Source organism: Petromyzon marinus, chromosome 28, assembly GCF_048934315.1.
Source record: "Petromyzon marinus isolate PM22_M1 ecotype Great Lakes invasive population chromosome 28, UKy_Petmar_22M1.pri1.0, whole genome shotgun sequence".
Taxonomy (NCBI): domain Eukaryota; kingdom Metazoa; phylum Chordata; class Hyperoartia; order Petromyzontiformes; family Petromyzontidae; genus Petromyzon; species Petromyzon marinus.
The window spans coordinates 6,891,004-6,909,416 of record NC_133694.1 but is presented as its reverse complement, the minus strand read 5'-3'; the positions used below and the strand labels follow the sequence as shown (position 1 = coordinate 6,909,416).

At 42.5% G+C, this 18,413-nt stretch overlaps 2 long non-coding RNA genes across 2 annotated transcripts; both read left to right on the top strand.

Moving 5' to 3' along the window:
- Nucleotides 1-2,378: 2,378 nt before the first annotated feature.
- Nucleotides 2,379-4,819, top strand: LOC116946827 (uncharacterized). Its single transcript, XR_012945510.1, has 3 exons — nt 2,379-2,609; nt 3,120-3,226; nt 3,800-4,819. It is a non-coding gene; the product is annotated as an uncharacterized LOC116946827 (long non-coding RNA).
- A 7,271-nt stretch (nt 4,820-12,090) lies between these two features.
- LOC116946826 (uncharacterized) lies at nt 12,091-14,997 on the top strand. Its single transcript, XR_012945509.1, has 3 exons — nt 12,091-13,063; nt 13,574-13,680; nt 14,097-14,997. It is a non-coding gene; the product is annotated as an uncharacterized LOC116946826 (long non-coding RNA).
- Nucleotides 14,998-18,413: the final 3,416 nt, after the last annotated feature.

Below are 18,413 nucleotides of genomic sequence, written 5' to 3'. Positions count from 1 at the left end.
ATTCACTCATTAATAATAGGAATACGAGGGATGTGGATTGATTCTACTGTTCTTCAGTAAATATAGCAATCTTTGTGCGTGGTGATCATCCTCTCTGGGAATATGATCTTCATTGCTCGTCTCATCCATGTGCAGCACAAGCGACTGAATGAACGCACAGAAGGAGACCAAGGCTGTACACGACGGGATACTATGTGTTCTGTCTCGCAGCAGCAGAAACTCAAATACAATAATAATAATTATCATCATCAATTCAGCAGCATCAATATAGCACTGCTGATAGCTTAATGAATAGAATAAATGTACACTTTATATTAAGAACTACAAACTTCTCTGTGGTCCATTGGTTCCTTAAAATTAATCCATCACAAAGCCATTTTATTTTGAGTGTTTAAACGGCAAATGAATTACACATTTAAAATGTACATTTTAGATTTATATAAGCTGCCCTGAATGTCAGCACATTTTATCTAGCACTGAGAAAACAAAATAGTGTCAATCCTACACAAAGACCTCGCGATTAGACTTTTGTATAAACATTGGCTAGCAAAAACAGTAATATCTTTTTGCAATGGTGCAATTTTTTTGTTGCTATAAAACTCACGCAATATGATTTTCATGGAATAAAATGAATGATATTAAGGACATTATATAAAAAACAAGACCAAATCAGCAAGATATGCTATCACCACGGTGATATTTGTGATTAACGTGGTGTTCATAATGCAATTATTCAAATATTATCGCAGTATTGCCTTTTTCTGTTTGTGAGCAGGATATGTAAATATGTATCTCTCTTATACACTTTTCACAAATTTGTAATTGTATAACAGCATGATTTTACTTAATACTTTAATATAAAACGTAGAGTTATCGATGTTTTTGGATAATCCTTTGCATGAGTAAGTGGACAATGTTCATGGAAGCGGTATTACCTGTTAAAGGGTGATAGCTAAACTGTGAGAGGGTCAGTTGTAATGTGGTTATCTGAGTAGTTTGCACATGATTGATTAAAGTTCGATTACCCTTTGATTAGTGAAGCTTGTCCAAAAAATATATATTTGGTCGAATCTCAGGTCAGCTCGTAGGTGTGAGCAAACGATGTTCCTTTAATCTATATCCTCTTTTTTTCTTGTCTTGATCTAAAAAAAGGTGACCCCACGGAAACTTCTGTGGCCCAAATCCTACAGGGCACATAATAGGCTGCTTCATGGTGAAGGCCCAATTCTGATTGGACAGAGGATAGGCAGATAATGATATAAAAACGCAACTTTTCGAGTGTTGAGCACCAGACTGGTTTGGTCCTGCACAAGAAGCAGAAATACAGGTGCTCAGAGGTGATCTACGGCTGCAATAAATTATCAAGAAGGCGCAATGGCTCGTGTCCTGGTAATCGCTGCTGTTCTGCTTGCAAGTGGTAAGATACATGTTTCCATCTACGTATAGTGCTTTCTATCTTTCGAGAACTTCAGCATCTCTCATGGAGTTTCCCATCCAACTTCTCCCATTTTTCCACCATCTGATTCATCCACCTCCTCTGTCCTTCCATTTTCCCCTTGCAGAAACACATTTTTCATATGTTCCAGCTGACCCTCTTAGGCTATCTCCCAAATAATCTTCTGCCCTTTTTGTAAGACTAAACTAAACAATTCTTTTTATTGGGTAAGGCCCACTGAGCTATATAGTTCTTTTTCAGAAGTGACCTGGGCACAAATGATAGCTCAACGAAGTGGGCTATCATGTGGATATTTATACCAGCAAAATACTCTAAACTAATATTTCTAGATGTGGAGCGAAAAACCGGAGGAGCCGGAGAAAAATCCACATTACCTTAGGGAGAAAGACACTCCAAATATACAGGCTTCCAGGTAACACCCACCACCTCCTTAATACCAGGCGAGGGAGTTAACATCTCGCGACCACGGCACCCCAGTTTCAGAAAACCAGTTTGTTCCATCCAATTATTCTCTTAAACTCTTGTTCACATTTGCTATTTTCAATGATTGTGCTTCCAAGGTATTTTAGTATGTACACCTTCTCCAAGTTCCTCATGCAAGTATACTTTGATAGCAGGGGCTTTTTCTTCATCTCTTGCTTTTGCCTTCATTATTACAAATGTTGATTTTCAGACAACGCTTTCTGCTTAAATTATACATCCTAACCATCAGTTATTGGCGATCAGCTGATATAATTAACAGCATGTTAAATCAGGACAAAATACGTCAGTTATACCATCACCAATCACTACTACCAGCAGAATTACAACTATACAACCCCGAATAAAACACAAACTAAATATATACCTCATTCACACGTCAATTTAGGCTCAAGTTGCTTACTACTTGCAGTACATTATATTGAAATTGAGTATACCATGCATTTTAAAAGGTAGCTGCTCCAGTTATTGTACACAACCGTGTTTTTGTATTGTGTTTTGCAGTGTTGCTTGCCAGAGGACAGGAAATTGAGCATAAGAGAGAAAAACGAGCCATCTGGAACTTTGCTTGGATGATCTGGAAAGTCGTGGGAATAAATCCGGCAGAGTACAGCGGCTACGGCTGTAACTGTTTATCAACCGGTCATGGAAAACCAGTCGATGATGTGGACAGGTGATGTGCATTGTGCATTTTCCCATGAGCATAACAGTTCCGTTATACTCCCTTTCCACCCTTTTTTTCGGTTTGCGAACGAATACGTTACGAGGTCGCACTCATTACACACCAAGTGGTTGCCACAAAAGAATCACAATACCTCGCTGATCTCGTCAAGGAGCATAAAACAGTATGCGAACTCCAGCCATCCTTGCAGTGGCTAGCCATCGAACAAAGACAGTCACTGCATTATGCGCTTTCAGATGCGCTTCTGCGGCCGTCTGGAACGCTCTTCCTTTAGATATTTAGTAAGCTACTGGCGCTGTGCACTTTGAAATGTAGATTGAAAACCAATTTATTTAGAACTGCTTTGTGTGTTAGATTGTTGTCCTTCCCCCGCACCTCAGATTAGCATGGCTCGGCTATGTACGGTGCGAAAGACTTCCAACACACATACATACTTAACAGCCAGCCAGCTAATGCAGTCAGTATCCATTAGCAATTCTGGCTGTGTGTGTCTACACACAGGTGCTGTCAAGCTCACACCAAATGCTACGAGCAAGTCAACAAAATGAGTTGCTCACCGGATTGGGACCCGTATTATTTCTCCATCAGAGGAAAAGCCATACGCTGCAGTGAGTGACGCGGATGCATTTGTCTTACACGCATGCAACACACATGCTACATGCCGCATTGCAACATCGATAACATTGGCCATTGCTATTGTGTCCATTGGCATGTACGCATACCTATAAACCCCTTATCAGTGCCTTACCTTACTATAGACCAATTGAGGCTATTGGTCACCCCGTGTCCTTATAAATCTCAACGTTCATCCTACAAAGTCCCATCACAATGGAGAAACACAAATAGACACTCACTACTACACTCACCACTCCTCGTACACTCACCACTACATACATATCAACCCCTTACAGACCAATTTAGACTATATTGGTCACTCCGTGCCCTTTATAAATCTCAACGTTCATCCTACAACGTCCCATCACAAGGGAGAAACACAAATAGACAAAAACATGACTTTTTAAAACTCAGTTTCCCTGCACAAGAATGCGGGTAAACCGTATGGGTTGACAGGTGTGTGCGTACGCGTTTGTTCTCTTTGGCATCTTTCAACGTGGCTATGGCCGAGGGTTACCGACATCAATGGTGCCCATTCACTTCTCTTTGTTCTCTTGACACGTCAGCCCGTGGCGGACCGCCGTGCGACGTCCACACGTGCCTCTGCGACAAGGCTGCCGTGGAGTGCTTCGCTCGCAGCCACTTCAACCGACGCTACCGCAATTTCAACCGAAAGAGATATTGCAAAAAAGAAGACGACTAGGCACACCGGTCACATTTAATGCAACCGCTTTCACATATGAACAGTGACATTCCCATGTAATATACGAGTTTACCCGAGATCAACATGATAACGTATAAAAAAATATTACATACAACTGCAAATCATATATACATTGTAACAACATTATTTAGACTTAATTTGACTTCTGAATCAAGATTTCAATCTCAACTAAATTCAAACAATGATTATTTACATGCTGTGTTGATCAAATATACGTGTGGGCCGTTTTCCTCATTCGTGTGTTCAGTAACTCTAGTTGGTAATAACAAACCAAAAAATGGGCTGTTTAAAACTATCTTGATCATACGTGACTGCAAAGGTGTGATTCTCTTGGTTATATTCTCTAGTAATCCAGTTGTCAAATTGTGTGATGATACCGCATTTGGCAGTGGGGCAAAAATACTCAATTAGCAAAGAAACAACACGCCTTCGTCAAAAACACTGCCTTTAAAAAAGTTTAGGAAATGTCTTTGGGCAATGGCCGTTCTTCAGAGAACACGTGCCATTTCCCAAACCATAGCCTATCACAGTACATTACTGTATACACTTTATTAAGGTTGTTTTATTGTCAACCGTGTTCATTTACCTTTTGGTGACGGTTAAACATACTTGCTGATTTCTTTTTCTTCCATGTCTAAATTTCAAATTTACAGCATTGTATTTTGGGAAATGATGTCATTGACGGTGTGGGCTTAATGGTTGTGCTGTGAATGTCAAATACAATAAACAGTTCTAATCAAATGCTGGTGCGTATAACTTGGGTGAAAGGAGTTGTGCAATACATTTGAAGACCCTACAAATGATAACTGTGCGCAGAAAAGTCACAATTAAAAAAATCACACAGTAAAAATCTACTCGATTGGCATCATCACCATCAGCCACAATCAATCCACTGCTGGATGAAGGCCTCCACATGCCATATCCATCACTCATTCTGCGATGTAATAAGTACCTGCACATTACCTGATTTCATAGTTTCGTCTACCAAGTAGATCCACAGCTCAGACACTTTGTGCTCCTTGGGCTGCCATTCCGTTATTATTTCTTATAGTTCAACGTTTGATTCACGACATGTTGTGCATAGCTATGGTGAGATCAAGGTGTTCTGTTCGGTGAATATTAGGAAGCCACTGGGGGCTATGCACTCTTAAATCTAGATTTAAAAATCATTTCTTTAGAACTGCTTTATGTGAAATAATTTCAACAAACATACACATACGTTGAAATATCGCATTCCATCATCGCTTACAATTTAACTCTACAGTACCATGGCCAACATATTTGTTTGAGAGATTGTATACCCTACAGAGTATTCCAATTATGATATAGTGATTATCAAGCTTAGGAGTGGTAAAAAAATATTTCAGCCTGTTTGGTGTATGCTGATTACAACTGATAACCTATTTAGAAGAGAGTTCATTACTAGTTATGCTCTTATAGGATTTTGAAAAGTTGATAAAAGTTTACATAACGTAAGCAATTAAAACTGTTATTCTGCTTTTCCAACACATCTTGATTGATTTGCTTAGAATTTCCGTGACCGATAATACACCAATTCCATACAGTCACTCTGCATAGTATCTATGGGTATAGATACTATGCAGAGTAAGTGGAACGCCAGTGTGATGGCTCACACTGGTGTTCTACTTACACATCTCAGCGGCACCAGCACAAGATTCCACACTAGAGGTGGCTTTCCACTGGCTATTTCATCCAGAAGCAAACCGTGAAACTCTGACCTCGCAATACTTCTCAATGTGGCTCGGGGGGTGGGGAGGGGGGGGTTAGCAAGGCAAGGTTAATAAATTTGCGATATCATTATTATTTTAAAATAATCCATTGCATGTGATGTCAGTGGCATGGCCTTGGTTCTGCAGTGGGAAAAAAAAAACCAAGGTGATGCCTCGAGTCACACCAGGCAGTCCCGATATTGCCCACGATGGCTGTTGTGCAGTGGAGAAGAGCTATCAGTAGTCCAACGGAGTCATTAGCTGTCTGAGCACTGTTAAATTGATATATGTGTAGGGACTGACTCGTAGACACAACAGTAGGAGGCACTATATTTATTACAGCCCTCACAGGTATGAGAGGCAACTACATTACGGTCTGTACAGCTAACAGGCTGCCTGACCAACAGCTACCAACCGTCGCTCGGGGTCCCCCTTTAATCAACCTAGTATGGCCCCCTCCGCCTTCGCCACGCCCCCTTCTAGAACTCACTAGAAGGTTCCCGGGCTTTGCCACAGGTCCCCTCTATCACCCTTGCCTCGCGTTCCCTCTGTCCCCTTGCCTCACGTCACTTTTTCCCGTCTCCTGACCTCCTGCTGGCAGACAGGGCTACTGCCGAACCCCTCTGTGCCAGTAACCAGCGCTATGTGCCATAGTGACACATTCCCTGTCACTACACATGTTGAAAATGTAGTTTATGACAAACTTGAAAATTTGTCAAACTGTCCATCGTGTACTCACCATACTGTAGCCTAAATGTACAGCGCTGCACATAACACTGAACTGTGGATGAGAAACTTCTTCATCCTTGCTCTCAAGATCGCATTAAAGTTACATGGGTACAAGTCTGGCTCGACTTATCCAACTACAAGTAAGATTCACAATAATGCAAGTGGCAGGCTTCGTTGTTAACTTTGCCTCATATTTATAATAACAGTTTAACAGCATTATAAAGGCATTTGCAGCATTATAACGGCAATCCTAACATTATAACAGCATTCCCAGTATTATAAGAACCTAAACGAACTTACAGACAATGCTTCTGAAAGTCCCACAATGAACAGATGCACCTGTCTTCACCGAGACGCTATTTGTGCCTCCATTTTGTACTCTGTGTAATGGCTGACACCCTGCCACATGGCTTTGAGAATCTTAAATCGTAACTTCCTGGTCACGTGACCAAACTCAACACCATATCAGGAAATTCCTGTGTACGCACACCCGCATACCTGGCGTGAGGCAGAACAACATATATTGCGTGAATAAATTAATTTTAGTGACACACTTGAAATATTGATTCTGAACTTAGAAGAGTAGTGTGTTCATGTGGATGATCATCACTTTAAGGCGAGTTTGCATTTCCCATCATCACATCACCAGTGCCTCATAACATCGGTGGTCATCTCTGGTTTGTTTTGACATAGACTAAATCAAACCAAGAACAACAGTGTCAAAGAACTTCCACGTTGAACATTGGCAGCCCTTACCCATTGACATGGCACTGCCAATAACAACAACAAATTGTGCTTGTGCAGTGAAAACGATGCAAACGTTACAAACTTCATCAACATTCCTGCTTTGTTTAAAGGTGTTTTCAGAAGGGTCAGTCAAGCATCACCACAGTAACGCCTTTTCATCCATTTGTCTGGATCTGGACAAGTCGATCGAGTGAAGGTGTTGCTGTCCGTGCTTCGAGGATGGGCAGGGTGGGCCAGCAGATGGGTGTATGCTGAGGGAGTGCCACGTTTGGGGATGTGAGGTGAATAAACAAGGGTTTTCAGAGCGTCGGGTTAATCCAATCCTGGTTCGTCAAGCCTCTTGTTGTTGGTACCACCCCCTCCCCCCAGCTATCTTGTCAGCGGTCATCTGAAGGTGGCATTGGTTCTGAAGTGGAGGCAATGATGGCTTGCGTGTTGTTGACTGCAGCTGTTGCGTTGATTGCAGGTGGTATATTGTCTCACTGTATGATAAGACTATGTAACAATTTTTTTCATGTAATTTTTGTTCCTGGGTAGTTTGTGTTATCTCCTAATTGCTTATGCCTTAAAAAAGTACAGAAAATGGCTATTATTCCCCACAAACTTTGCTTTTGTGACCAGGACAGTGATATTTTGAAATGTACCTATTTTCCAGAACATTCCAGATAGATTCAGTGCTGAGAAAACTTGGAGTAACTTCTAGAACATTCTACAACTTTCCAGTAATATAAATAGTAGTATAAATACAGGGGTCATAAGCCCACCAGGTCAGTTTCGTTCCAGCTGCCTAAGTGGATACAAATCTACATTTTTTTACGAGATGGCATCAAGAGGCTGCAAACATCTGGCAGACGCATTTTGCTGTCTGCAGCCAATTTATCAAGACAAGAGCGAAAAAGTACTCTGTGGAAGCATCTGCTAAGAAGTGTGAGGCCTACACGGCATATTTCGGCATGCCTGTCGGGGATCAAAACAAACCCTGGGCACCTCATTTCACCTGCGAGCAATGCAAAAATACTCTGGAAGGAAAGATGGACATTTGTTGATCGGAATCTAATGTTATGAAATGTAAAAAAATTACTATTGTAAAAGGGTTTAATTTTTAAATGTTTTACAATTTTCAATGTTATTGAAAAAAATATATCATACTAGCCTTTTGCCCGTCCAAGCACGGGTGTTTTTTAGTAAATTTTAAACTTGCAAGCGAAAATCAGACTGCGACAACACATTAATTGCATCAATTCGTGTGCAATTTCTAAGGCCGCGGTGAAACAGAATTATTTCATTTTAAGGTTATAATCCCTTATTCATCATGACGTCCTTTTAACTTCTATGTCTCTATAGCGTCACGGCGATCGCGTGATGTGAGGGTTCTGCCTTTGTAGTGAGGGTTGTAAGTTGATGCAGGAGGGGGGAGGAGGTGCCTCGCCCCCCTCATGTAGAGTGACGTCACCCGCTAATTATTATTAATGGTGGGGGTGTCCATTTGGAGGACATCACCTGTTCATGATTATTAATGAGGGGGGCTGGCCGACGTGGAGTGACCTTACGCGTGGGACACACAGACATTCTTGGCTCATTATAGTAGTAAATATGAAAAATGTTGTGAGAATCTCTTACACATTAGTCATGGGTGAAATAAATGTATTTTTGTGGGATGGTACAGAGGGGAAAAGAGAGCCATGAAGTTCGTTATCCCAAGAATTTGACGGGAACCCACTCACCAATCAAGCAACTGCTACTTCAGTATGGTGGACCCTTCCAAACGTTCGACTGGCAAGAATGCACCTGCTATCACGCATCCATCGCCCCAGTGCCATACTGCCATAAGCTCCCTGTACCCACTCCTCCAGAGAGAGAGCAGCCGTCTTTAGAAGAGAGCAGCAAGTCGCAGAGCGAGGAAGATGTTGTAGAGCCAGATGACAATTTCAGAGGTGGAGGTGAGGAGAGAAATCCGTTCTACCCCAACCATAAAGACCTCAATGACTTTATCAGAGATCTTGGTCTCACTAAGTCCAATTCCGAGCTTTTGACGTCTAGGCTCAAGCAGTGGAACTTGTTGGATGAAAATGTGCAAATCGCAGATCAGAGGAAGCGTCACCAACCTTTTTGCTGCTTCTTCCCCCATCAAGATGGGCTCTGCTTCTGCCACAATGTGACCAGTCTGTTTGAGGCAATCGGAATCGTCTGTAACCAGAATGAATGGTGCTTCTTCATTGACAGCTCATCCAGGAGCCTCAAAGCCGTGCTGCTCAGTAATGGTAACAAGTACCCGTCTCTTCCCCTGGCTCACTCGGTGCACCTCAAAGAGGATTCTAATAGCATCAAAACCTTGCTGGATGCCTTGAAGTATAATGAGTATGGCTGGGAGGTCATCGGAGACTTCAAAATGGTGGCATTCCTGATGGGTCTCCAAAATATCAAAAAAACTACACCACAGACGAACGCTTGTGTTGCGATCGAAACGTCGAAGTTTTTGTTATTTTTCTTATTTTCTTTGAACCTATCTACGTGACTTTACCGAAACACCCAAGAATATAATATAATCACAAGGTCGAAAATTATGTGGAGCTGGTTGAGACTCTGGCGAAGAACTACGGCATAATGGGCTGTAGGATGTCCCTCAAAGTCCATATCCTTGGTGCTCATCTTGATAAATTCAAGGTGAACATGTGAGCGTACTTGGACGAGCAAGGCGAGCGCTTCCACCAGGATATACTGGACTTTGAACGCCGCTACCAAGGACAGTATAACAAGAACATGATGGGAGACTACATTTAGCAGCTGATTCGTGAAAGTGATTTACAGTATAACCCTAAATCTCGAAAAACTACTCACTTCTAAATCTTTAGTAGTCATTTTTTATTAAATTTAATATGATTATTATTTTAGTATAAATACATGTTAATTTTGATTCATGTTTTTTTTCTGACTTTATGTGAACGAAAAACCACAAATTCGCCCGTTTTTTAATTGAAAATAGGTTAATTTCAAAATATCAATGTCCTGGTCACAAAAGCAAAGTTTGTGGGGAATAATAGCCATTTTCTATACTTTTTAGGCATAAGCAATGACGAAATAACCTTTACTACCCAGGAAGAAAAATTGTGTTACATAGTGTAATATATTGGGAATGAATAGAAATCCTTGCAGGTGAAAAAATAAAAAAGGAAATTTTACCATTACTGTAAACAGCATTATTTGAATTGTAAATTATGATTGCTGCATTTGGGAATAACGTTTAAGGAAAGTGGCATACCAACTCAATTCACTCATTGATAATAGGATTACGAGGGATGTGGATTGATTCTTCTGTTGTTCAGTAAATATATCAATCTTTGTGCGTGGTGATCATCCTCTCGGGGAATATGATCTTCATTGCCCGTCTCATCCATGTGCAGCACAAGCGACTGAATGAACGCACAGAAGGAGACCAAGGCTGTACACGACGGGATACTATGTGTTCTGTCTCGCAGCAGCAGAAACTCTAATACAATAATAATAATAATTATCGTCATCAATTGAGCAGCATCAATATAGCACTGCTAATAGCTTAATGAATAGAATAAATGTACACTTTATATTAAGAACTACAAACTTCTCTTTGGTCCATTGGTTCCTTTAAATTAATCCATCAATAAGCCATTTTATTTTGAGTGTTTAAACGGCAAATTAATTACACATTTAAAATGTACATTTTAGATTTATATAAGCTGCCCTGAATGTCAGCACATTTTATCTAGCACTGAGAAAACAAAATAGTGTCAATCCTACACAAAGACCTCGCGATTAGATTTTTGTATAAACAGTGGCTAGCAAAAACAGTAATATCTTTTTCCAATGGTGCAATTTTTTTGTTGCTATAAAACTCACGTAATATGATTTTCATGAAATAAAATGAATGGAATTAAGGACATTATATAAAAAAACAAGACCAAATCAGCAAGATATGCTATCACCACGGTGATATTTGTGATTAACGTGGTATTCATAATGCAATTGTTCTAATATTATGGCAGTATTGGCTTTTTCTGTGTTAGTGAGCAGGTGATATTGATTTTGAAGGATATGTAAATATGTATCGCTCTTATACACTTTTCACAAATTTGTAATTGTATAACAGCATGCTTTCACTTAACACTTTAATATAAAACGTGGAGTTATCGATGTTTTTGGATAATCCTTTGCATGAGTAAGTGGACAATGGTAATGGAAGCGGTATTACCTGTTAAAGGGTGATAGCTAAACTGTGAGAGGGTCAGTTGTAATGTGGTTATCTGAGTAGTTTGCACATGATTGATTCAATTTGGATTACCCTTTGATTAGTGAAGCTTGTCCAAAAAATATATATTTGGTCGAATCTCAGGTCAGCTCGTAGGTGTGAGCAAACGATGTTCCTTTAATCTATATCCTCTTTGTTTCTTGTCTTGATACAAAAAAAGGTGACCCCACGGAAACTTCTGTGGCCCAAATCCTACAGGGCACATAATAGGCTGCTTCATGGTGAAGGCCCAATTCTGATTGGACAGAGGATAGGCAGATAATGATATAAAAACGCAACTTTTCGAGTGTTGAGCACCAGACTGGTTTGGTCCTGCACAAGAAGCAGAAATACAGGTGCTCAGAGGTGATCTACGGCTGCAATAAATTATCAAGAAGGCGCAATGGCTCGTGTCCTGGTAATCGCTGCTGTTCTGCTTGCAAGTGGTAAGATACATATTTCCATCTACGTATCGTGCTTTCTATCTTTCGAGAACTTCAGCATCTCTCATGGAGTTTCCCATCCAACTTCTCCCATTTTTCCACCAACTGATCCATCTACCTCCTCTGTCCTTCCATTTTCCCCTTGCAGAAACACTTTTTTCATATGTTCCAGCTGACCCTCTTAGGCTATCTCCCAAATAATCTTCTGCCCTTTTTGTAAGACTAAACTAAACAATTGTTTTTTATCGGGTAAGGCCCACTGAGCTATATAGTTCTTTTTCAGAAGTGACCTGGGCACAAATGATAGCTCAACGAAGTGGGCTATCATGTGGATATTAATACCAGCAAAATACTCTAAACTAATATTTCTAGATGTGGAGCGAAAAACCGGAGGAGCCGGAGAAAAATCCACATTACCTTAGGGAGAAAGACACTCGAAATATACAGGCTTCCAGGTAACACCCACCACCTCCTTAATACCAGGCGAGGGAGTTAACATCTCGCGACCACGGCACCCCAGTTTCAGAAAACCAGTTTGTTCCATCCAATTATTCTCTTAAACTCTTGTTCACATTTGCTATTTTCAATGATTGTGCTTCCAAGGTATTTTAGTATGCGCACCTTCTCCAAGTTCCTCATGCAAGTATACTTTGATAGCAGGAGCTTTTTCTTCATCTCTTGCTTTTTCCTTCATTATTACAAATGTTGATTTTCAGACAACGCTTTCTGCTTAAATTATACATCCTAACCATCAGTTATTGGCGATCAGCTGATGTAATTAACAGCATGTTAAATCAGGACAAAATACGTCAGTTATACCATCACCAATCACTACTACCAGCAGAATTACAACTATACAACCCCGAATAAAACACAAACTAAATATATACCTCATTCACACGTCAATTTAGGCTCAAGTTGCTTACTACTTGCAGTACATTATATTGAAATTGAGTATACCATGCATTTAAAAAGGTAGCTGCTCCAATTATTGTACGCAACCGTGTGTTTGTATTGTGTTTTGCAGTTTTGCTTGCCAGAGGACAGGAAATTGAGCATAAGAGAGAAAAACGAGCCATCTGGAACTTTGCTTGGATGATCTGGAAAGTCGTGAGAATAAATCCGGCAGAGTACAGCGGCTACGGCTGTAACTGTTTATCAACCGGTCATGGAAAACCAGTCGATGATGTGGACAGGTGATGTGCATTGTGCATTTTCCCATGAGCATAACAGTTCCGTTATACTCCCTTTCCACCCTTTTTTTCGGTTTGCGAACGAATATGTTACGAGGTCGCACTCATTACACACCAAGTGGTTGCCACAAAAGAATCACAATACCTCGCTGATCTCGTCAAGGAGAATAAAATAACATGCGAACTCCAGCCATCCTTGCAGTGGCTAGCCATCGAACAAAGACAGTCACTGCATTATGCGCTTTCAGATGCGCTTCTGCGGCCGTCTGGAACGCTCTTCCTTTAGATATTTAGTAAGCTACTGGCGCTGTGCACTTTGAAATCTAGATTGAAAACCAATTTATTTAGAACTGCTTTGTGTGTTAGATTGTTGTCCTTCCCCCGCACCTCTGATTAGCATGGCTCGGCTATGTACGGTGCGAAAGATGTCCAACACACATACATACTTAACAGCCATCCAGCTAATGCAGTCAGTATCCATTAGCAAGTCTGGCTGTGTGTGTCTACACACAGGTGCTGTCAAGCTCACACCAAATGCTACGAGCAAGTCTACAAAATGAGTTGCTCACCGCATTGGGACCCGTATTATTTCTCCATCAGAGGAAAAGCCATACGCTGCAGTGAGTGACGCGGACGCATTTGTCTTTACACGCATGCAACAAACATGCTACATGCCGCAACGTCGATAACAGTGGCCATTGCTATGGTATCCATTGGCACGTACGCATACCTATCAACCCCTTATCAATGCCCTGCCTTATCACAGACCAATTCAGACTATTGGTCACCCCGTGTCCTTATAAATCCCAACGTTCATCCTACAAAGTCCCATCACAAGGGAGAAACACAAACAAACAGACAAAAACGTGACCTTTTAAACTCAATTTCCCTGTACAAGAATGTGGGTAAACCGTCTGGGTTGACAAGTGTGTGCGTACGCGTTTGTTATCTTTCACATCTTTCAACGTGGCTATGGCAAAAGGGTACCGACATCAATGGTGCCCATTCACTTCTCTTTGTTCTCTTGACACGTCAGCCCGTGGCGGACCGCCGTGCGACGTCCACACGTGCCTCTGCGACAAGGCTGCCGTGGAGTGCTTCGCTCGCAGCCACTTCAACCGACGCTACCGCAATTTCAACCGAAAGAGATATTGCAAAAAAGAAGACGACTAGGCACACCGGTCACATTTAATGCAACCGCTTTCACATATGAACATTGACATTCCCATGTAATATACGAGTTTACCCGAGATCAACATGATAACGCATAAAAAATATAACATACAACTGCAAATCATATATACATTGTAACAACATAATTTGGACAATTAATTTGACTTCTGAATCAAGATTTCAATCTGAACAAAATTTCAAACTATCATTATTTACATGCTGTGTTGATCAAATATACGTGTGGGCCGTTTTTCTCATTCGTGTGTTCAGTAACTCTAGTTGGTAATAACAAACCAAAAAATGGGCTGTTTAAAACTATCTTGATCATACGTGACTGCAAAGGTGTGATTCTCTTGGTGATATACTGTAGTAATCGAGTTGTCAAACAAATCATGTGGTGATACTGCATTTGGCAGTGGTGCAAAAAAGCACAATAAGCAAAAAACACAACGCCTTCGTCAAAAAGACTGCCTTTAAAAAAAGTTTAGGCAATGTCTTTGAGCAATGGCCGTTCTTCAGAAAACACGTGCCATTTCCCAAACCATTGCCTATGAGAGTACATTACTGTATACACTTTATTAAGGCAGTTTTATTGTCAACCGTGTTCATTTACATTTTGGTGGCGGTAAAACATACTTGATTTATTTTTCTTCCATGCTTCAATTTCAAATTTACAGCATTGTACTTTTGGAAATGTCATTGACGGTGTTTGCTTAATGGTTGTGCTGTGAATGTCAAGTACAATAAACAGTTCTCTGCAAATGCTGGTGCGTATAGCTTGGGTGAAAGTGAGTTGTACAATACATTTGAAGGCCCTACACACTTAAAAACAATCACACAGTAAAAACCCACTCAATTGGCATCATCACCATCAGCCACAATCAATCCACTGCTGGGTGAAGGCCTCCACATGCCATATCCATCACTCATTCTGCGATGTAATAAGTACCTGCACATTCCCTGATTTCATAGTTTTGTCTCCCCAGTGGATCCCAAGTTCAGACACTTTGTGCTTCTTGGGCTGCCATTCCATTGTTATTATTTATTTTAGTTCCAACGTTTGATTCACGACATGTTGTGCATAGCGATGGTGAAATCAAGAAGGTGTTCTGTTCGTACTCAGTGATGCATTGCACCTCCTATTCCTTCACCTGCCCAGGTGAATATTAGGAAGCCACTTGGAGCTATGCACTCTTAAATCTAGATTTAAAAATAATGCATTTAGAACTGCTTTATGTGAAATAATTTCAACATACATACACATACGTTGAAACATCTCATTCCATCATCGCTTACGATTTAACTCCACAGTACCATGGCCAACATATTCGTTTGAGAGATTGCATATCCTACAGAGTATTACAATGACGATATAGTGATTATCAAGGTCAGGAGTGGTAAAAATATTTCAGCTTGTTTGGTTTATGCTGATTACAAATGATAACAACCTCTTTAGAAGACAGTTCGTTACTAGTTATGCTCATATATGATTTTGAAACGTGAATAAAACATTATATAACGTAAGCAATTGTTATTTTGCTTTTCCATCACAGCTTGATTTGCTTAGAATCTCCATAACAAATAATACGCCCATTCCATACAATCACTCTGCATAGTATCTCTGGGTATAACTAAGAGGCTGTAAGAGATGATGGCTCAGACTGGCGTTCCATTGGCACATCTGAGCTGCGCCAGCACAAGGTTCCACACTAAAGGTGGATTTCCACTGGCTATTTGAGCCAGAACCAAACCGTGAAACTCTGACCTCATAATACTTCTCAATTTGGAACGGGGTGGGGGGGGGGAAGTAAGGGAAGGTTAATAATTTAGCGATATGATTTTAAAAAGTCATCTATTGCATGTGGTTTCAGTGGCTGTGGTTCTGCAGCGCAGTGGAGAAGAGCTATCACTGGTCCAACAGAGGCATTAGCTCTATGAGCACGTTGTTACATTGATAAATGTTGGAAATGTAGATTATGACAAAATTGAAAGTGTGTCAAACTGTCCATTAGATTACGTATTTACATTTTCCTAGAATAAAAAAGTGTCAACATAAAGAATGAGCAACTATGGTGTTCATGGCAATTCCATGAAGCGAGAAAATATTCACTGGGCCTTATTCTGTTTTTGACAAAAAACATGGCAATATCTGGTCACTGTGCTTAAGGTTGGTTCATGAAATGTACTTTAATCATCCTTGTAGCTCTCAAATGTGGAGATAAATGTTAGACAATGTTTTGGACAACATGCGGTACAACTGTGAGGGACGCGGGCCCCCGGCTCCCCCTCCGGGGGAGGGTTGACCTCGGGAAGGCTGCAGGTTCCGGACTCCTCGCTCGCGTGAGAGCCGCCGCTATCCAACTCCTCGCTCGTGGGGAGAGGGCTGCCCCTCCCCGGCTGCTCTCCTCGCGCCGCAGCCCCTCGGGTCCGCGGGTCCTGTTTGGGGGGCACAGCTCGGGGCTGGCGCACGGCTGCCTGGAATCAACCCGTCGCTTCTCAGCCACTCAAACGCGACGTCTCCGTTCACACAACCCCGCGCACCACTCGCACGTGCTGAACCGGGGTCAGGGGTCAGAGGGCAATGACGTCCTTCGCACATGCGTTGCAACCGAGGTCGGACAATGGAGATTGTTTAAAGGGTTGCGGGGATTCGGAGTCGGTCGTAGGGCAGCACACCAATCGCACGCGCGGGACGGGGGGTCGGGGGTCAGAGGGCAGGGATGTCACTCGTACACGCGTAGCCGATTGGGGGGTTGTCTCGGAGATTATTTAAAGGGCTGAATGAATAATCCCACGTGTACCCAGGCGAGTCCACTGTCGCTCACCATACGCACACGCTAACCACGAGTTACACGCAGGGGCGAGCGCAAACACGTGGGTAAATACACACTCGCGCGCAAACACAGGGCACAATGACGCAGGAACCCTGGTCGGGCGCGCACACACTGGCCGCCTCGACAGAGTTACCCGCGCACAAATCCCCGTACCACGACGAGCGGACTCACACCACCTAGCTCCCGTTCCACACTCGCAGAAACCACACGACAAGGTTTATTGATCACTGACGATTTATTCCCGGCGTGTCTGCGAGCTACTATTACCCAAGTCATTCCGAGTCAGCAGGGCAGGTCTAACCTATCTCCCGATGGTCTAAACCCGATCTACCTCGTCCCCTTGGAATTAGACTCCCTAGGCTTTTACGCTTAAATCCCCACTCTCTCTCTTTCGTGCTCACGTTTCGCCTCGGGTGCGCGGGCCGTCGCGGGGGGATGAGGCTGCCTGAGGTTCTTGCGGGGAGCAGGGCCTGGCTTCACTGAGGCTCGTCACACGGACGACCCAGTGGCCGGCAAGCTGACCGCTCCGATCGCTGACTTGAGGGGAACGCGAACTCCCTATCCCTACCCTCTCTCGCCTTTTATTATTCTTTACATCAAAGATATTCGGCGCTGATACGCTGGCCTTCCCGGCCAATCAGGTGGCTCGGATTTCCTGCCACTTTCCCCGGATCGGTGCTCTCTCAGACGTCCGTACTTCACATTCTACATCAAACGGGACGACCTCGGGGCTGCTGCGTTGGTGCACAAGCACATTTGTCCTACCAATCAGAGGGCTGCCCTGTTTTCCTGCCGTTCGTGGCTCCGCCCCCCTACCTGCCTGCTGACCCGTGTGTATCGTGTGTGTTTTATAGCCGCGGTGGCTGAGCAGCCCCGTCGTGACCACGTGATTACAACCCAAGTCACGGCGCCGCGGTGCGAGTTAGCCTCGGGGGAGATCGCCCAATTCCCTGGCCGCAGGAAACCGTGAAGATTAGTCCCATGAGAGGGCTTCTGGGTAAAAACCTGTCGGCCAGGTGACTTCCCCTCGGGGCTCTATGTGGGGGTGTGTGTGTTCATGTGGGGGCTCTCTATGTGTGTGTGTGTTCATGTGGGGGGTGGTGAGGGGAGAGCAGCGTCAGCCCCGTCGCTCGGAGGTGGCGGCTTCGCGGCCATGGCGTCGGCCGAACGACTTTGCTGCTGCGGTATCACACAACGTGGAAACACATCGGAGAACTATGCAGCACAACTAAGTAATCTATGCAGTATTATTTTACAAGCCTTGTTTTTGAGTTGAATATATATACATTGCGTGAATAAATTAATCTTAGTGACGTATTTTAAATATTGATTCTGAACTTAGAAGA